This window comes from Montipora capricornis, chromosome 13, assembly GCF_036669925.1.
Source record: "Montipora capricornis isolate CH-2021 chromosome 13, ASM3666992v2, whole genome shotgun sequence".
NCBI classification, from domain to species: Eukaryota; Metazoa; Cnidaria; class Anthozoa; order Scleractinia; family Acroporidae; genus Montipora; species Montipora capricornis.
Genome location: NC_090895.1, coordinates 44,513,834 through 44,533,833, shown reverse-complemented (window position 1 = coordinate 44,533,833; position 20,000 = coordinate 44,513,834). Strand labels below are relative to the sequence as shown.

General features: G+C 37.2%; 2 long non-coding RNA genes across 2 annotated transcripts in view; one reads left to right on the top strand and one right to left on the bottom strand.

Moving 5' to 3' along the window:
• Positions 1-2,311, top strand: part of LOC138029999 (uncharacterized) — a 22,388-nt gene extending 20,077 nt beyond the window's left edge. The window contains exon 4 of the long non-coding RNA XR_011128001.1: positions 510-2,311. This is a non-coding gene — a long non-coding RNA (uncharacterized lncRNA). The remainder of the gene's footprint in view (positions 1-509) is intronic.
• Positions 2,312-4,462: 2,151 nt separating this feature from the next.
• Positions 4,463-20,000, bottom strand: part of LOC138030001 (uncharacterized) — an 18,682-nt gene continuing 3,144 nt past the window's right edge. Inside the window, exon 3 of the long non-coding RNA XR_011128003.1 lies at positions 4,463-9,566. This is a non-coding gene — a long non-coding RNA (uncharacterized lncRNA). The remainder of the gene's footprint in view (positions 9,567-20,000) is intronic.

Genomic DNA, 20,000 nt, shown 5'->3' with positions numbered 1-20,000 from the left:
ATCTAATATAAAGCCTTGTTTTGTTGACACACATTTACATTTTTGTAGTGAGTATTCATTAGAGCTCTAATATTCTGTGTTTTTAACAAAGGCCTTGAAGTTAGCAGTTTAAAGTGTCAGAATTAAATGGTTGAATGCAAAAGACAAAATTACAGATTGGCCAAATGAAAGTATTAACACTCGAAAAAGTTTTGTTTGATGCTTAAAAGATTGTCTCTGACATAAAGCCATCAAGAAATACATGCTGTTGAGGGAGATGAGAGATTGCTGCCAAAGTGGGTTAAATCCGGATGAAAAATGGATTGATGATGATGAGGGGAGGATTGTTTTGTTTTTTTGCTTCTTGTGTGGATTTTTCTGCTCCTGCCTCCTCTTGCATTGCTGACATCTTTTGGTTTGCTGCGATTGTGTTCTATTAGGGATCGGCTTGATATAGTTTTTCATTTGATGCGAATTAAAGCAGATCATGAGAAGTTATACTGACAGGTAATTTACATTTTGTTTTTCAGAGTGCCTGGAAGACAAAGAAACCAAAGTAAACACCACGAAGGCGACGAGGACAGAAGCAAGCAAGCAAGTCAAGAGTCACTATATAGGCAATAAGGTAGAGCTTTAGTAGTGATCTTTTTGGTAAAAGCGCCTAGGTTCGTATTCCGCGAATTTTTCAATCAAAGGACTCGATAAACGCTTTCATTTTTTTTTCTCGTGGAAACTCTACACAAAACATGGTTGGCGCAGGTTGGGAAATGATCCAAGAAAACTCTACGACATGTGACGACAACGCCCTTCATATTGAAGTACGACTACAACTTCTCAGTTCTGAGTACGCGCATTTCGAGAAATTTCTTCTTTAAATGTAATGCGTGTGCCCACTACAGAAAACTCGTATTCGTACTCCAATGTGTAGGTCGTTAATATAACAGACTGTGATGAGATTTACGCAAGGTCTGAACAATGATTATTTTGGGAACGTAAAGTTGTACTATGACTGGAATTTGGTTTTATCAACGGAGTTGATTATGTCAATTGACCACCGTACAGAGATTCTAAAAGCTGTCGTTTCGAGCGGTAGCCCTTCGTCACAGCGAATCGAGGAATAGCCCACTTTGGAAAATACCATAATACTCTTTGTTTGTCCCCCCAAATTTTGCACAAGCGTTGTTTTCTTTTGGGACCAGTGTAAGTCCCAAGAAAAAACTGGTAACAATGCTCATTCAAATTTTGGGGGACAAACAAAGAGTATTATGGTATTTTCCGAAGTGGGAGCTATGCTATTGGTGGTAACATGGCAACGTGAAAAATAGGACTACATTAGTTAAATGAAAAGCGTTCGTTAATACCGTGGGTGCCCTTAATCCCCACGGTATTAACGAACGCATTCCAATTTTTCACGTTGCCCCTACTAAACACAAGCCATAATTCCTCTATTCGCTGTGACGAAAGGCTAACGCTCGAAACGTCAGCCTTTAGAATCTCTGTAAGGTGGTCAATTTACAATGTTAACTCCGATGATAAAATCAAACTTTTGTATACTTCTACCCCACCGACGAAACAACCATGACGAGGTTTGCATTAGACTTAAGTCCTCTTGTGGCAGCTATGTCTATTAAAGTGCTACTACGATCAAAAATCACTTATCTAGTTTTTCTTCACATTTCGAACGTCCTAGCGTTAAATTTTTTCAGTAATTTCAAGAAAGACTTTGTTAACTCCACGATTTTCATTTAACGGTCCGTCATCTGTATGAACTTAAAGTGACGTTATTTACTGTCTACAATAGCTTTAAAATGCTCGTGCTGCATTTTTAAGTTAGTAAATAACGTCACTTTATATTCATACAGATGACGGACCGTTAAATGAAAATCGTGGAGTTAACAAAGTCTTTCTTGAAATTACTGAAAAAATTAGATAAGTGATTATTTCTTTCATTGCAGTAGCACTTTAAGTCGATTGCGGAATTCTAAGGTTTTTCTTTCATATTCGAAAGTAGCTATTCCCTGGTTGTTACGCTTAGGCCCGTTTTAAACGTCGTATTTTACATTTGCCGAAGACGCAAATGAACCAAAACAATAAATTGTTCTCTTTTGCAATTAGATTCGGTACATTTAAAATGCAACGTTTATAAGTGATTCAGTTTTTTTCAAACAAAGGATAAGTTGTAGGCCCATTTTAAATGTAGTGCTAATGAGGAAAATCTATTGTTTTCGCTCATTTGCACATGAAAATGTTTGTGTGGTAAATAAAGGTAGACAGAGAGTTACACACGTGTAAGAATAACTTTTTACTTTGAATAAAGCATTTTGTACACGAAGAGTTGTTTTAATAAATTTATTATCTACTTTGTGGAAACTAAGTCTTTTGGCGGGAAAATTTTACAAATTTGCACAGCCCTTCCCCTGAACGTTTTGTTCTCACAAAAATTTTGTAGAGTACCCCCTTTAAATTCTGGGGTACAAATAACTTTCCACCAGGGGAATTAATGGTTACGGACCAATTTTTCAGAAAAAAAATGAATATTTGAATCGCTTGTTTTTCTTTTAATTTTCCCTTGTGCCGCCATGTTGAATAACTGTGACGTTGGGCATGTCTGGGGCAACCTGCATGTCACAATATTCAACATGGCGGCACAAGGGAAAATTAAAAGAAAAACAAGCGATTCAAAAATTCATTTTTTTCTGATACTTACAATTTGCCCGCTATCAGTATTTCCCCCGGTTTAAAGTTATTTTTGTAATACCAATAAAGGCCCAGTAATACGGGCAACATTTTTCATGCAACTTGTCGCGTTGAGATGGTTTGTTGCGCGTATTACTACCTTCTTGTGCAACAAATTTTCACATTGCAAAAAGTAAAGGCGACGTCTACTTTTTGCAACACAAAAATTTGTTGCGCAAGGTGGTAGAACGCGCAACAAACCATCTGAACTTGCAACGCAATATTGTTGCACGAAAAATGTTGCCCGTATTACTGGGCCTTTAAATACCTTATAGTACCCGCTTTCACAAAGTTAAATCAGCTTTGAAACTTGTTGAAAAATACAACATGGCGTGAGTGGATTTCAAATTTAATTCAAAAGACGTTTACACCACACCAAATTGTATTAAACAACGCAAGCTTACAAAGTTCAATTTGCTTTGCAAAAGCTACTCCAAGCAACATAGCGTAGGTGAAAAGGTTTCGAAGTATTTGAATTTTAAATGCATAAACGCCTGAAATATTTTTGTATTTCCCTTATTTCGTAAAGTAAACAGAGCTTATCTTCTGCTAAAAACCACCGCAAGTAATACTCAAAGAATCAAGGCAATGGGATGAAAGAGTACTTTTAGTCTCTCCGCAAGTGCCCTTACTTTTTCAGCAACGACCTTCGACAGTTCTTTGCAGAAGTAAAGTCCCGCTATTCTTTTTTCAAACTTGGCGAAATAACTAAATACTGAAAAAAAACTTGTTTTTATGCATACAGCCTTTCGAAGTTTGCCAAACACTCGATTGAAGAAAGTTTAAGCATTTATTAAGAGCAGAGGACTGTTAACTTCGACTGAAATTTTTGGATTTAATGGTCAACCGTTACTTATGTTCATGACTCTCTGATGAGGCCTTGGGCCAGATCGAGGAGAAAACGACGTCACTCGTTTAAAATTGCAGTTGTGATCCGTCTAATTAAGTGTGCAAAGCACGCGTTTCACAGTTTGAGAGGATAAAACTCGTATATTGCATACAAAGTTAGTCTTGAATACACGAACTGCAACCTTTATCTGGTAATCTTTAACATAATTTTCTCCCCGATTCAGCTTTCTCTTGACTTTTAGGTCGGTAACAGTGTACCATAAAACACAAAAATCTTAGTCGAAATAAACAATCGTCTACTCGAAATTAAAGCTCAAAGTTTCGGCAAAAGAGTCTTCGGCGAAACTTCTTTGAAAACCAAAGAAAAAGTATTGCTTGGAACCTAGGGAAATATTTCATTGTCTCAAGAAAAGTTTGAAAGAAAAAAAAATTAAAACTTTCAAATTGTTTAACTACAGCAAACATTTTCACCCTGCTATGTTGCTTGACAAAACCTTGTAACTACTTAACTAAACTAATGTCTGGTTGATATAAGGCGACCAAATACAAAAAAGAAATTAAAGAATGCTCGGAGAAAAAACGCGTTTTTCCGTCCCTGTTGCATAAATCGGCGCAGTATGGCACAGACGCTTTTTGTGTTACGAAGCTAAAACTCTTCACTTAAAACAAACAAACAAATTTGGCATTTATTTCTTGAAATTTCGCTTTTAATGCGCCGAAGAGAAAACCAAAGAGGCAGTCATTTTTCCCATGAGCCAGTGTGGGCACGGATGCAGAATTCGCCCTTGTCACACGGCGGCCATATTGTCCCGGGAGACCAAAAAAGCTTTGTTTTACCGGGGTGAGGCTTGGCGTAGTAAAACAAAGCTTTTTTGGTCTCCCGGGACAATATGGCCGCCGTGTGACAAGGGCGAATGTTTTTAAAACAATAGGGGCCGGTTGCTCGAAGCCTGGTTAGCGCTACCCATTGGTTAAGAGGTATGAAAACCGATAAGTTTCCACGGTATTTAACGCTGGTTGGCACTATCCATGCTTCGAGCAACCTGGGCTAGAACCGAACAGCAAAGCAAAGCAAAGCAAAGCAGTTTTTGATGTAGCAACGAGCAGAGACCCCTGCTCCACACCAGGTCGGTGGAGGGACAACCGGCTGCCAGTTTTGTTAACCTTATGCAACATGAGCGGCACACTCAAAGTGAAATCTCGAGGAGATAACCCCAAAATTGTATTGCTTAAGGTGGAGAGATTATCTTGACAAGGAAAACCGTTAATGTTAGGTGCACTTATAAGTGTTCCAGGGTAAAGTCAAAATCAGTATGAAGTTTAGTGGAGTTAAGGAGGCAGTGGAGCCCAGAGAAATGAGTGCTTGCATAGCTTGAGATGGGGAAATTCTGGGTTCAAGACCTGTTCTGACCAATCCTTGAATTTGGTCCTGGTAGTCCCTGGTTCAACTTGTTTGCTACCGGCCAGTTGGGAGTCTTACATGTAACTGTTTTTGTTTTTGCTGTTCTTGTTGACTTTTTTCCTTGGCCCTGGAAAGTGCCTATGGGGAATGGTCAATAGACGACTTTGACGATACAGTGGCCATTTTCATGGGGACATAGTTTTTCAGTGCGTGATTAACCCATTGACTCCTGGGGGTTCCCCATTGACGAGTAAAATCGTCTGGCATTAGACAGTAAAATACTAAGTCTGGCCAGTTTAGACTGGTTTGGACGTCAAAGGGTTAAAAAGATATTATTGCATGCTCAGGGGGCAAATTGAATACGAGTATTTGCCCCCTGGGCATCCCATAATAGCTATTGAAACAATAGAATCCAAAGTGGCAGCCGCATCGTCAAAGTAGTCGATTAAGTATGTGTGTATGTAAGCTTTGCACCTAACTTGATGTGAATTCAACTTCTCGGGTGCACTTGTAAATAGCCAACTGGTTTGCCTCCAGCCAGTTGGGATGCTTAGCAACTGAATGTTGTTATGTTCTGTTGTTGTTGATTTTATTTCACTGTCCCTGAAAAGCCCCTATGTGGAATGGCCAGTTAAGTCTATGTACGTAAGCTGTGCACCTAACAAAAACCTCGCTGCCATATTTGCTGCATACTTAGTTTTGCGAACTTTTTCAAGACTATATGGTGTTGTAATTTATAATATATTTGGTCGTCTTAGCTTCAACCAGAAATTTAATTGTAACTGCATGATGTACCCGTGGCAAGAGAACAAAGTATTGAAACAACATGTAGGAAAAATTGGTTTTGCGCCAAGCTAAAGAAGCTTCGGAGTAACTAGGCCACCTAAGCGCCGCTTAAGTTTGCATGTAAAGCTTTATCTATTGAATACCATAGGAAAACCATTGCTGTGTGTTAGCGAAAAAAATGACCCTTTTTCTAAAAAGGTTTAAGAATTAGTGAAAATTTGTAACAGCCTGAGTAATTGCTAATTTAAAGAATCTTGTGTTAAAAAGGGCGAAACTAATTTGATGGATGTGAAAAACGTAAATCCCACTGTAGGACCCTTTACTACACTACTTTTTTAGGAGACTCAGAGGGGGTTTCTTTTTGAGTGACAATATTGTCCAAATGGCATTTGACTAATTTGAAGCTTGCTGCTACTGGTGTTGGATAATTGAAGGAACTTGTGATCGTATGGTTGAGAGAATACCGAATCAGGCACTGAGTACTGAAATGGCTACATGTACCACTAATGAATTGTCCCTGGCTATAATTATATTTTGTAAAACAGTTTGTGTAACTGTGTATAGTGTATAGCAGATAGACCCTACTCCAAAATGGCAGCCAAAAATTCAAATAAGTTAAAATTAAAAACAAATACCAGAGATAGAAAGAGCACCTTAACTTTAGTAACCCTGCAAAGTTCCGACATATCAGGTATAATATCAGCTGAGAAAATGTAAGTTGAAAAATGGAAAATTTACAGACATTTGTATGATTAGGGGTACCGGTATAGCAAATACCCTCCCAGTCATCAAACATCTATATATTTGTCAAATTTCAACTCACATTTTCTCAGCTGATATAACGCCTAATAAGTTGAAACTTTGCAGGGTTACTAAAGTAAAGGTGCTCTTTCAGGTATCACTCAGTTCAATTTAACTCATTTAAATCCGTTGCTGCCGTTTTCGAGAAGGGTCTATTGTACTGATGTATGTATGATGTACTGATGTATGATATATGAAGTTATTTCACTTGAATATAAATAAAATATTGTGGTTGTTGTTAAAAGATTCCTGCCCCTGTTCCTGCCAACAACGAATTAAACAAATTTTCAAAATTGGCTTGGCGAAGTTTAACATTTCAAACCTGTCCCGTTAGAGAAAATATGCAAAATTATGAAGTTTGTTTCCTCTTAAAACCAAAAGAATGTTTAAAAAACCAACAATTAGTTGTTTTCATATGTTCAAAATTGATTTGAACTTGTGCACGTCTTGATCAAAATTATTTAAGGTCTCACCATAGGTTCAAGGAGTCAGTTTTTTAAAACGTTCCTATTTCATTAGTGTGAATGAGAATAAAATTGACCATGAGAATAAAATTGACATCATTTTAATGCTCCTTGCATGTAACTTTGTATCCAAAAAAGTAGACTTTTGTATGAACCTTATTTTTTATGTGTCAGGTTCTCAAAGCAAAAACAGGTAGTCCTATTCTAGAGTTCAAGTTTTCAGAATTTCCTTAAGCAATTGATTTGAGCTAAATTTTCAGCTAAACAGTGTTGGCATTTTCCAACTTATTTTCAACTTTGACTGAAGATAACAAATAAAAAACAATATATCAAAAATTGCCGAAAGTTAAGCTGAAAACTAATCTCAAAATCGATTGATTTAAAAAAATTCAGAAGAATATAAAATATCTTGAACCTCTAGAATAGGATTACCTGCTTTGGGTTTGAGATCCTAACCAAGAAAAGAATAACGTTCAAACCAAATAATACTTTTTTGAGTTCAAAACTACATTCAAGGAGACAAAAAATGATACAAGTGTGATTTTCATGGCATAAATATTGACGAAATAAGAACATTTCTTAAAAACTGACAACTCAAACATATGTCGAGATCTTAAAACCAATGCTATGGTACATGTACAAGTGCCTCCATTTCGTGATTGTAACAAAGTTTTGCTCGAATGGATCACAAATTTAATACCGATTCACAGGTTTACATTTTGGTAAAGAAATCGTTGGACGAATATAATGAAAACGAATGGACCAATAACCTCCATGAATTGCTCAATGTAGGGCAATTAGGTTTTGTGTGTTTGCATATTCATATTAACCCTTCTTGTACACCAGTTACTCGAACAAAAGAACTTTTAGTGTGCACATCCAACTAACCAATCTCTAGTTAGCTGGCACATAAATGACCATTGATGACTTGAAAATAAACATCGCTATTGAAAATTCAAAATCTATAGGAAACATTCAAAGGATCGACTGGATTTATTGTTTGCTTACTGTCTTGTGCTCTGTGCATGCATGTGGCAGCGTTTTTAACTCGCAGTGCTTGTGTTACGTTTTTTAACAATTGCTGTTTGGAAACTTATGTTCTCTTGACACAATCTACGAAGGTGAAACTGCATAACCCCCCCTCCGAGGCGACTGGAATGGGGCTTAGTAGTGAATGAAAAAGAAAGGGCAACTTTACGGATAAAGGATTGACTCTACAACATTGTTACATATAACAGAAACTGTTATGGTATCATAAAAAACACAATTCATGGCTTAACAAGATGCACTAATTATTATGACACAATTAGTAATCACAGCAACAAGGAAGTTATCTAAAAACAGCAGAAATTTTGTCTTCGAACGTTGATATCTCAAAAACGAACTCGGTGAGCCTGCCCATTTTTTTATTACTGAAAAGTGATTAGCTGGCTGCGATAAAATTGGCTGCTAAGTTAATAAGAAATCCCTGGAGTGGATTCAGAGCCACTTTTATTTTTTCAGTTCTGAAGGTAGCAATGAATCCACTCCAGAGATATCTTCTTTACTTTGAGGAAAGTTTTATCTTAGCCTGCTAATAACTTGCCAGCAATTAAAAAATCGGGCTCACTGAATTTGTTTTTGATATATCAGCGTTTAATTGACTACCGGTACATGCAGTTTATTTTAAGATGCCTGTTTTGTTACCATGGTACCCTATTACATCACATTAATGAGTGCATTTGTTGAGCAAACATTCTCATTTCATATGGTTACCATAACAACACCATTACATGAAACAGCTGTGTAGAATGAACCCTCCTAAATACTAGTTTCTTAAAAGGGTAATAGTTTGAGCCTCCTTAAGTGCACTTTGCTATAATGTTGTCCCACGTCATTTAAAAAACTTAAGAGGAAAAACCCCTGGGGGTAAATGATTCTTTCTCTCGCATCCCTTCAGATAAGCTGATCAAATTCCGTATTTTTGTTTTCTTACCAATCACAGACAGTTTCACCTTCTAACTACACAACATAATGAACGATCGCTTTCAATCAGAAAGCAAAAACATCTGAAAGTTTGTTAAAATTTTGTATCAAAACCCCGGAAATTTTAGAAAACAACTGACCCCCAATATTAAATGATAAAAATAGAATTAAGCAGATCATTCAAAGTTAAGATTACAATAAAAAATACCTTCAAAATGATGATGGCTGCACAGCGTATATCAAAGAATGCAGGCGCCTAACCAACTAAATAAAATCGCACAAATTTGCAGGAAAAACTAAATCGGCTTTTGGCTCAAAAAGTCGCTTGGAAAATTTATAATAATTTCTTGCCTCTATTTTACAAATCAAGACTTGGATATGTGAAAGGCAACCATCACCCATCAAAGATATTTTGTCCCTAAATATAAATAACCTTATCTCTTTTTCCCTTTTGTGTGAACAATCCATCATTGTTTGTTTGTTTGTTTGCTTGCGTAATTGCCTGCCTGCTTGCTTGCTTTTCCATGATTTCTATTGTCATCTTCAATTATTGCACGATCTTCTTCGTGAACTTCACATGATCTCTAACAATTAAGAGAGTAAACAGTAATTAACATTTTGAATTTTCTTATGCAATGGACAATTAACTGGCGGGTATTTTTAAAACTTCAAAAAGACAATAATCATATTTTAACCTTTACATTTCAATTAGGATTGTTTTAAATAATTCCTGATTCCTTTTACAATTGAAAGGTTTCCCACTGACAAACATGTAAACTTGTATAGCATATATAACACTTTTACCGGCTGGTAAAACGCAGTTAATGGAACATGACACCCCTAGAGGGCAAGACTGCTTTCGTTCGTCACGCAATCCAGTAAGATAAATAATAGAACAATATTGAATGCTGAATTCATAAATGAATGTTCCCTTATTCTAGCAGTTAGTACAAACGCTATTCATGTCTGTATTTTAGCTTCTATCTTGCTGAGTAATCTAGTGATATATCTTAGCTTTTCCTAGATTGGTCCTTATATTTGTTAGCCCCATTCATGGCTGACAAGCCCGCCACGTGGCGTCTCTTTAGCTCGTAGTACAGCTGTACCTATTGGTCGAACTTTGAGACACTGTCTTGCTATATAAATCTCAATACACTGTAACAGGGCATAATCCTGGCAGCTTGCACGAGAGTACACAGTTTGTAACAATTTTTTTCTTATGCAATGGACAATTAACTGGCGGGTATTTTTAAAACTTCAAAAAGACAATAATCATATTTTAACCTTTACATTTCAATTAGGATTGTTTTAAATAATTCCTGATTCCTTTTACAATTGAAAGGTTTCCCACTAACAAACATGTAAACTTGTATAGCATATATAGGCATATATTTTAACCACGGTTTAAGACAAACAGAAAACTAACATTTCTAATGAAAAAAAAAACAAAACAGCTCTTTCAAATAAATTTTGAGGCACAAAAAATCAACAATCAACAATCTCAATATGGTTGTGACTATTTCTCTTCTCATTTATTTAGTTTGAATTTCGGTCGTTTCGCCTGCAAGTCCATCCGCCTCATGCACATGTGAAGTTGAAATATTTGCCTACACACGTAAAGTCGATTCACTTACATACCAGGGGAACGTAAAAATGTTTTGATACATATCAACCGATAGGAGGGTAGCCTCATTTCGAGCTGTAAGAGTCCACCAAAATAATGTATATGGTAAATTAACGATTTAGATAGATAACATCCATGCAGTAAATGGCTAATTTGTAATAACTCACTCTGAATGAGACTAAAACTAAGTTTATGTTGATTGGTTCAAGACAAAAGCTAAGCACACTATCTCAATCAGTGAACTCTCCATTGATAATATTGAAAAGTAAAGTAGAAGTGAATAGTAAAGTATCAATTACTAAGTCCCTTGGAGTACTCATTAATAAAAATTTTACAAAGGAATACTCAAGAATAACCATTGATGACAATTTAGCACGTACATATACACCTTTAAACAAGCCCAGTCTCACCTTATTTGCTAGTGCCTCGCACTTGGCACTCTTAATCAGTGCTCAGTAAAGATTGTAATTAACGATTGGTTAAGAAAATTTTACGCACAAAAGCAGCATTAATGGTCAGTAAACGCGGAGTGACTAAAAGTACTTCTTGTTATAGAAAGTATTTTCCACAAAAGAACAAGCCAGGAGTGATAATGATCTTTTATTTAGTAACCAAACATAATTCCAGTAGAGGCGATCAGAAAACAAGAACCTTTTCCAGTCTGCCTGATAATTTATGTCCCATACTTTTTTAATCCAGGAGATCTTTAGAGCCTTGGCGAATGATCGAATATCGGTCATCTTCAATCCCCCATCTTCTATATCATTAATGATTGTTTTCCTTGCTATTTTATCCCCCTTTCCACCCCAAATAAAGGAGAAGAAGACTGTTTCCAATTCTTTAAGAAGAGTCATTTGGAGTATACGTAGGAAGAGTTGTTAAGAGATGTACGAATTTAGATACTGTGAGTGACTTAATTACCTGTATTTTGCCTATGATACTCAAAAGTCTCCAGGACCATGAGTCTAAAAGCTTTCTAACCTCATCCAGCTCTATTCTATAATTGTACTCTACTATTTGCAGGGTTTCAACAAAAAAACGTTATCCCTACGATGTCAAAAGGTTCATTAAATACCCATGCTAAATTTTTCTCCAGAAGTAGTATGTCCTTTGAGAATCTCTTACTACCCAGCCATACAGCTTTAGTTTTTTCTACATTCACCTTCAGACCCAAGCATTGCTTTATGCAACTTGATCTCATGACATTGTAAGAAAAGGGCGCAAAACAAAAAGCAGAATTAGTTTTTGCATCGTGCTTAACTTCTTGTGTTGGAGTTGTTTCAATGAAGAAGGCAGAAAGGAAGTGTCAAGAAACATCGCTGATTCTCGGTCCGATACATAATTTTTCGAGGAGCAGCAACTGCTGCAGCATAGCCAGTATCAAATTATACTGTAGGAACTGGCTCTTTGTGATCAAGAACTTTACTACAAGTATATTTCGCAGGGTTTTCCCTGATTCATTAAATTCACACTGTTTTGAGGAGTATACTCATTGCCACAATCGTGCTCGGACGCCATTTTCATTACTTTACTTGCCTCTAATTCGTCAAAACATATACAGTCGAGCACAAAAATATCGTCGATTGATCGCAAACAATCAGAAACAGTTTATGATTGTGTTTTCATATCGTTGTTTTCTCACTTTTGCATTGCTACTTGTTCCCAACAAGATGTAATGATGGAAAAAATATATCTTGCGTCTTATTTGCAATCATCCGCAATTACTGGCGATTGGTCGGGGATTAACGTAACACAAACTGTTTGTGATCAAGCTCTGGTTAGGTGCTTGCAATTGTTTGCGCAGAGTTACGCGCATATGACACAGCAGCCAAGACGTTCCAACAGATTTCACATGTAACATGGCACGGGGAAACTAATCCGTGTTGGTTTCCTCTTTTTTTTTTCAACTTATAGAATCCGCTCACAATTTGTGTTGTTAGTTTTGATTCTCTCCTTTTGCCTTTAAATTTATTTTACTAGCAAAACCGTCAATTTAGAGCCTGGCTTTGGTATCAGAATGATCTTCTGAGGTATGCCGAAGGCGAAAATTCCTTCAATTCCCAATTTACTTTAGGACAAAAAAACTTGTTATTTGCAAAAAATTCATCAGGTGATCAATTAAAGCTAAATTTGGGAGCTAATCAATGCCCATTATTACATTAATTGCTACGAAGGCCTTTAATTCTGCACGGCGAACTCCATGAAAACAGGCAATATGCTCGGGGGTTTTTCAAGAGTTTTTGACAGGCATACCTACTCGTTTCATTTACCATTAATTCCCATATAATATATATTATAAATATATAATACATCAGTGGCTGCCCCGAAATCTGGCACTTGAATATTATAGAGCTGGTCATTCCAGCGAGCTTCTTGTTTTATCATTGGTGTCATCTTTCACTTGGTTGTCACCGTCTTCATCGTCACTTTAAAAGACATCTAAATCAAAATTGTTGTCCCTAGTATCCCCTCTTCTTACAGGAAAACCATAAAAGATCCCTTAGATCCCTAGATCCTCCGAATCCCGAAAAAAAAGCAGGGATATCCCCATGGGACGCATCGGCCGTTATCTTCGCGTGATTTGATCGTGCGATCGAAAGGGCAAAAAGCCAGCCCTCGTGGGGTCTCTTATCAGCTGTCAAAATATGCTCACAAGAGGACAAATGATTGGTCAATTATCCTACTAAATCTCCACAACAACAAAAAATACAGATTTACTAAGGGGGACTGGGTAGAGGCCTAAGATCAAGACGCCATTTTTACGGCCGGTTACAGCCGGTTTAGGTAATTCAGGGGCCATCGCAAGCGGCCGATTACGGCCGGTTTAGGAGTCATTGGGTTAATTATTGACCCCTGACTTGAAAAAATTGCCTGGAACGCCGCAGTTCAATACCACCCAACTCAGTTCCTTCTGTTTTTGAGTAACAAGTAACTCAGGCAACCCAGTGTACGCTCATGGAGCATCTAGTTTTAAGTTTGTTGTAGTTACGTCCTCGCTTTGCATTTTGACTTTAAACTTTGACACAAAGTCTGTCACATAAAGCCCATTCATCTGACAGTTTATGTTTGTATTTTGAGACATGTGACGAGCCGTATCGACCTATTTTAGAAACTGACTTTCAAAACAATGTGAAGCGTTACAATGAAGGGTTGGTACAAACATGTTTTTCAAGAACTTTTAATACAGAAAAGTATCTGAAAGTTGTTGTGTGCATTTTCCTTTGTTATTCTGATATGTAACCGGAATTTCATAAGACTTTGTGCGATATAAGCAGAGTAATTTTTCAAAATACGCTTGGACAGCCATTGTTTGTGTTACGCATTACATGAACATTCAGTCATTTTTTTCAGGAACAGAAATATTTTTTCAGGTTTAATTTGAAAAGGATACAACTTAAATTATTTGTTCATCAAAAAGACTTATTTGTACGATATGGGTTAAATTTTCAGGGTGAAATAGCCATTAGAAGCCAAGATATAAAAAAAAAAAAAAAAAAAAAAGAAGCCAAGATATTGCAATTAACAAGAAAGTACCCCCAGAATGTAGTGATGACCTTGCTACTCATAAAAGGTTTAAGTAACAAACATTTAATTTCAATTCAAGTTCAATTTCTTGCAACAAGTCAAGCCCTAAGACATCGAACCGCAGAGGAAACAATTCTTGGAACAAAGGAGGACCTTAGAGGGAACAAAATAATTCTTAGGACAATCATTGAGACTAACAACTTCTCAATGAGGATCGAAATATACCAATTACAGATAATCAATTGCGGACCGCAGATGGAACAAATACAAAAAAGAATATCGTATACTAATGTAGAGCATAGTTTTCGAACATCACCGTTCACACGTTACACCAACTTACCGTATACATTATTTTGGTTGTTCAGTGAACAAGATGGACATGTTTTTTTGACGGCCATCAAAGTTCTTGAGTTTTTTGGATTTTTGTATAGTGTCTTAACGTTTTGTTATTGTTCTTGTCTCACTATGGGTGTGCATGTTACTCGCAAAGTGCTGGAGGAAATTTTAAGACTAAAACTGGAGCCAATTGAGAGACGACGAGCATCGCAAGTTGTTGGAGAGAGTGGTTAAACTTGAGAGGACTGTGAAAGCTCTAGAGCTGGAGAATAATGCTCTTAAGGGGATGGCACTTAACTACAGAAAGACAATGGTTGCTAAGGAAGCTTTTAGTAAAAGACCCTTACAAAAAGGTAGCATGGGTGGTTCTATGAAGGAACTTTTTCAATGGAAATCTGTCAACACTTCAATCAGAAGGCGCATGCGCAACTAGTCCCAGTCCTCTGCCGTGCGTTGTAATGAAAAACAGGTAAAAGCCCCCAGGAAACGAAAGGAAGAGGCGGTTTTTAAACGAATGGGAACCTTCCCATCTCTTTTCATAAACTGTAGCATGGAATTTCTACTTGGACAGAAAATGGAACTGATATTTTGGAAAGTGTGTCAAAGAAGGACCTTATGACGTCAAAATGTTTTATGAAAAAATTTCTTTTAAAATCCATGCTACAGATTTTGTGTTAGAATGTTCTCATACTGTTGCGTTAAAAAAATGAGAACAACACAGTTAACTCGCATTAGGCATTTTCTGTTTTGGTCACGTGATTGACCAAATATGGTTGTGAGTCGAATCATACAAAGGTATGTTAGATAGAACACATTTGGCAAAAAAGGATAACTGAAGAGTTAATTAGGAATTTGAGAAATGACTATTTGAAGGGGACTATGGCAACAGATTGGTAGTTAAGAGTCACCCCCCTTAAGGCTGAACTTAATACTACTATCAGTAAAGTTAAGACGAATGAAGTTCTCCAGGATGAACAAGAGCAATATATACGTTGAGATTGTGTTGAAATCAAAGGAATTCCGATCAGCCGTGACGAAAATACAAATGAGGTCGTGAAACAAGTGGCCGGCCTTCTTGATGTTGAGGTATGCGAAGATGACATCTCGATCAGCCATAGGCTTCCTCCTATTCGTCCTTGGATTGATGATAATGATACTGTGCATTCCCCACCTCCGAGTATTATAGCAAAGTTTGTTAAGAGATACGTTAAGGAGAATTTCTACATAGCAAGATACAAACTTAAAAACATATCATCCAGGGATCTTGCTGGTCTTTCATCATCGGAGGAAAATAAAACATTCCTCTCCGAAAGTCTTACTCAGACTAGGGAGAAATTATTTAAAGCAGCCCTAAAAGTTAAGAAAGAATTGAACTTCAACTTTATATCTACCACAAATGGTAGAATTTTCCACAGGCAGAACAATGACAGTCGCTCCCATTTAATTACTAGTGAATCTGATCTAGCAAAGTTAAAAGCATCATTCAGAGGTCAGGGCCAAGTTCAAACTGGTGGCCGAGTGCAAGCATCTCCTTCATATCGTCCTGCATGGCAAGATGACCAAGGTTAATCATATGGATCCAGCTAAGTACTTTAAGTACTTTCCTACACTGTTACTAATTATCCGTTAATTCTTACTACTTTAAACGATAATGTCTAAGTGTAGGAACTGTAAGAGGTCTGCGAGAGAGAACTGTAGAGGCATCCAGTGTGATTCTTGCCTCTGGTGGTTCCATCTTAAATGTTCTGCCTTATCTGTTAAGGAGTACAATTATTTCGCTACATTGTCGTAATGAAATTTTTCCTTTTAACTCTGTAGAAGGCCATGAGCTAGTAGAGCTATTGGTCTATAATTCCAACACAGACTGTCTCTGCTTTGATAAAATCTCTAGATTGAATTTAGAGTCTTTACCATGTTTTGATTTATCTACATTTATTAATAATAACCCAAATTTATCCAGCATTGATATTGACTTGACTTATTTGACCTGATATTGAATTGACTTTGGTTATTACTCAACTCATGAGTTCCATTCTAATGAAGATATTCGATCAACTATCTCTGATAGGACTTTTTTCTGCCCTGCACTTTAATATAAGAAGTCTTTCAGCAAACTTTGATGATTTCTTTCAAATGTTATGTGACATTGGAATTGATCCTTTTTTAAACACTAATTTTCCTGGTTATCATTTCCTGTCTCAACCATCTATGTCTAATGCTGGTGGCGTTGGTTTCTACATTAAAGATAATCTTTCATACACTAAACGTGATAACTTTTACACTTCTAATCCGGAAGTTGCGTCCATTTGGATCGAAATTGAGGTCCCACACCAGCATAATATTGTCTGTGGATTAATATATAGGCATCCTAATCAAAATATTACCAAAGCTGCTGACTTTTTGTATAAGGCGACTGAGAAAGTAAATAAAGAATGTAAATTTTGTCTTCTGATGGGAGATTTCAATGTCAATCTTTTAAACTACGATTTTCATTCTGAGACAAAAGATTTTGAAACCTACTAGAATAACTTACCATTCTGCAACCTTAAATGATAATATCTTCTTTAATGCACTGGAGCACTATGCTATTAGTGGTAATATTGTCTGTGGGATAACAGATCACTTGCCTAATTTTCTGATTATTACAAAGTTATCTAATCCTCCAAAAAACTTTAAGTTTTTAGCAATGTGAACTGGGAAGAGGTACTAACTAGTGAATCTGGTGTGCTTGATATTAACACTGTTTTTCAGAATTTCTATCTCTATATTTCATATCTGATTAACAAGCATGCTCCTCTTCGTAAACTTACTCGGAAAGAAATTAAGTCATTATCTAAGCCCTGGGTGACACCTGGCATCCAAACATCTATTAAGCTGAAGGAAAAGTTTTATAAACGTTTCCTAGAAACTAGGAATATATATTTCTTAACTAAATATACGTTTTATCGGAACAAGATTACCCAACTGCTCAAAGTCAGCAAAAAGACTTACTACCATAATTACTTCATTGCTAATAGTAAAAATATTTTAAAAAACCTGGGCAGGCATTAAACAGTTAATTACCCTCAAACCAAATGGATTCAACTTCCCCACTACAATTGTTGTTGGTAATAATGTTATCACTGATTCTAAGGCTATTGCCTCAGCTTTTAATAATCATTTTTCTCAAATTGGCAGTAAATTAGCACAAGAAATTCTGCAAGTTGATATTGATCCCCTATACTTTCTTGGTCCTTCGCAGGCAAACAGTTTTATGCTATTCCCTGCTTCCACAGCAGAGATAGAAGAGATAATTACTTGCATGAACTCGTCCAAGGGGTGCAGGGATGGCGCAGTGGTGAGAGCACTCACCTCTCACCAATGTGGCCCGGGTTCGATTCCCAGACTCGGTGTCATATGTGGGTTGAGTTTGTTGGTTCTCTTACTCTGCACTGAGAGGTTTTCTCTGGGTACTCCGGTTTCCCCTCTCCTCAAAAACCAAAAGATTGATTTGATTTGCGTTAATTTGTTAATTTCAATTTACAGTGTCCCCGATTAGTGCTCTACGGCGCTAGAAGATTAGACACTTAAATAAAGTTCCTTTCCTTTCCTTTTTAGCATTCCTGTATGCCTTAAAAACCTGCCTATCATTTCCCTTGGAATTTATTCTTAATATTTGCTTTAGTAGTGGGTGTGTGCCTGACCAATTTAAGTTACATGTACACGTAGCTAATGTTATTCCAGTTCATAAAAAGGACTCGGTCACTTGCATGAATAACTACTGACATTTCATTGCTCTCCATTTTCAATAAAATCTTGGAGAAGCTTGTACATAACAGACTTATCACTTTTATTGAAAGAAATTAACCCACTGTGGAATCCGTGGCATTGCTAACATGACTGGTTTGCTTCCTATTTGAGCAATAGGAGGCAGTATGTTACTGTAGGTAGTATTAAAACAGATGACACTCTCGTTACTCATGGTGTCCCCTAGGGTTCTGTGTTAGGCCCTCTTCTATTTCACCTGTATATTAATGATTTCAGTAAGTGCAGTAATGTGTTTGACTTTCACATTTTTGCCTATGATACAAACCTGTTTTATTCTAATTCTAATTTAGCTGAACTTGAGTCCATTGTAAATTATAATCTGAGAATGGTATCTGACTGGCCGGATCAATTTTACTATGGGTAGTGTCGACCGACATATCGACCGATATGTCGACCGACATGTCGGTCGACGGTCGGTCGATATGTCGGTCGATAGTCGACCGCTAGTCGACCGCCAGTCGGTCGATAGTAGACCGATATGGCGGTCGATAGCCGGCCGACAGTCGGCCGACAAAAAATTGCGTGGTGGTCAACATGACGACCGACTCTCGACCGACAGAGGCAATGTCGTGTCTCGGTGAAATATCGGCCAAGTGTCGGTGGAATATCGGTGAAGTGTCAGTGGTCTATCGGCCGAGTGTCAGTAGTCTATCGGTATCGCTTTTTTTTTTTTTGTCCGACGTAAAGTCCTGTATGGAGTTTACTGAGAATTGTTCAGCGGCCGAGAATGAAGCGTTTTTTAACATGAGATCTGCAAAATTAGCTAATAGCTGAGAAGTACGTAAAGTTTTACTGCCAAACATTAAACTGAAAACAACATCAGCAAAGTGCCGTTTTAAGGCTTGAAATATTTGTGGAACTTTGCTCTGCAACACACGTTGGTTGATAAAGGATTAGAAATATATTGGCGGCTAATTAAAATTCAGAGTAAGAATCTAGGTTTCCATCGAGGCCTGCGAAATAGCATTTTCAACCATTGGCCGGCTATGAGTCCTCTGAAGCCATCTAGAGAGGTTAATTTTAAATTCACTTAGAAACACATGAAAACCTTCACTGAAAGATGGAATTAAACGAGCTGAGGCGAATTGTGCTTAGCTTTTATTTTCTTCTTTTTTATTTGTGATATCATTTTTATATTATTTTTCTACTCTGTCAGGTACGCCCTTGCGTATTTGCGTAGGGAGAATTTGCGGCTGCCGTGGCACTAAATTACAAGCCTTCGCGGCGATTTTTTAGAGTTTCAAAGCTACTATCTATCAAAGAAAACCTTGAAATTCAAAAAGGTGAAACATCGGCCAAATGTCGACCGAGTGTCGGCAAAGTATCAGTGAATTGTCGGTCAAATATCGACCGACTGTCGACCGATATATCGACCGACTATCGGTCGACATATATCGGTCGACAGTCGGCTGACTATCGGCCGGCTATCGACCGCCATATCGGTCTACTGTCGACCGACTGGCGGTCGACTAGCGGTCGACTATCGACCGACATATCGACCGACCGTCGACCGACATGTCGGTCGACATATCGGTCGATATGTCGGTCGACACTACCCATAGTAAAATTGATCCCGCCTTAGTATGACTAATAAAGTTTCATTAAATATTGATAAGACAAATTTCATTATTTTCCATCCCCCTCAAAAGGTCAAGGGTCACATAGTCAAATTATAAATCTCTAACAGGGAGATTGCGCAAGAGAAATTTATCAAGTACTTGGGTCT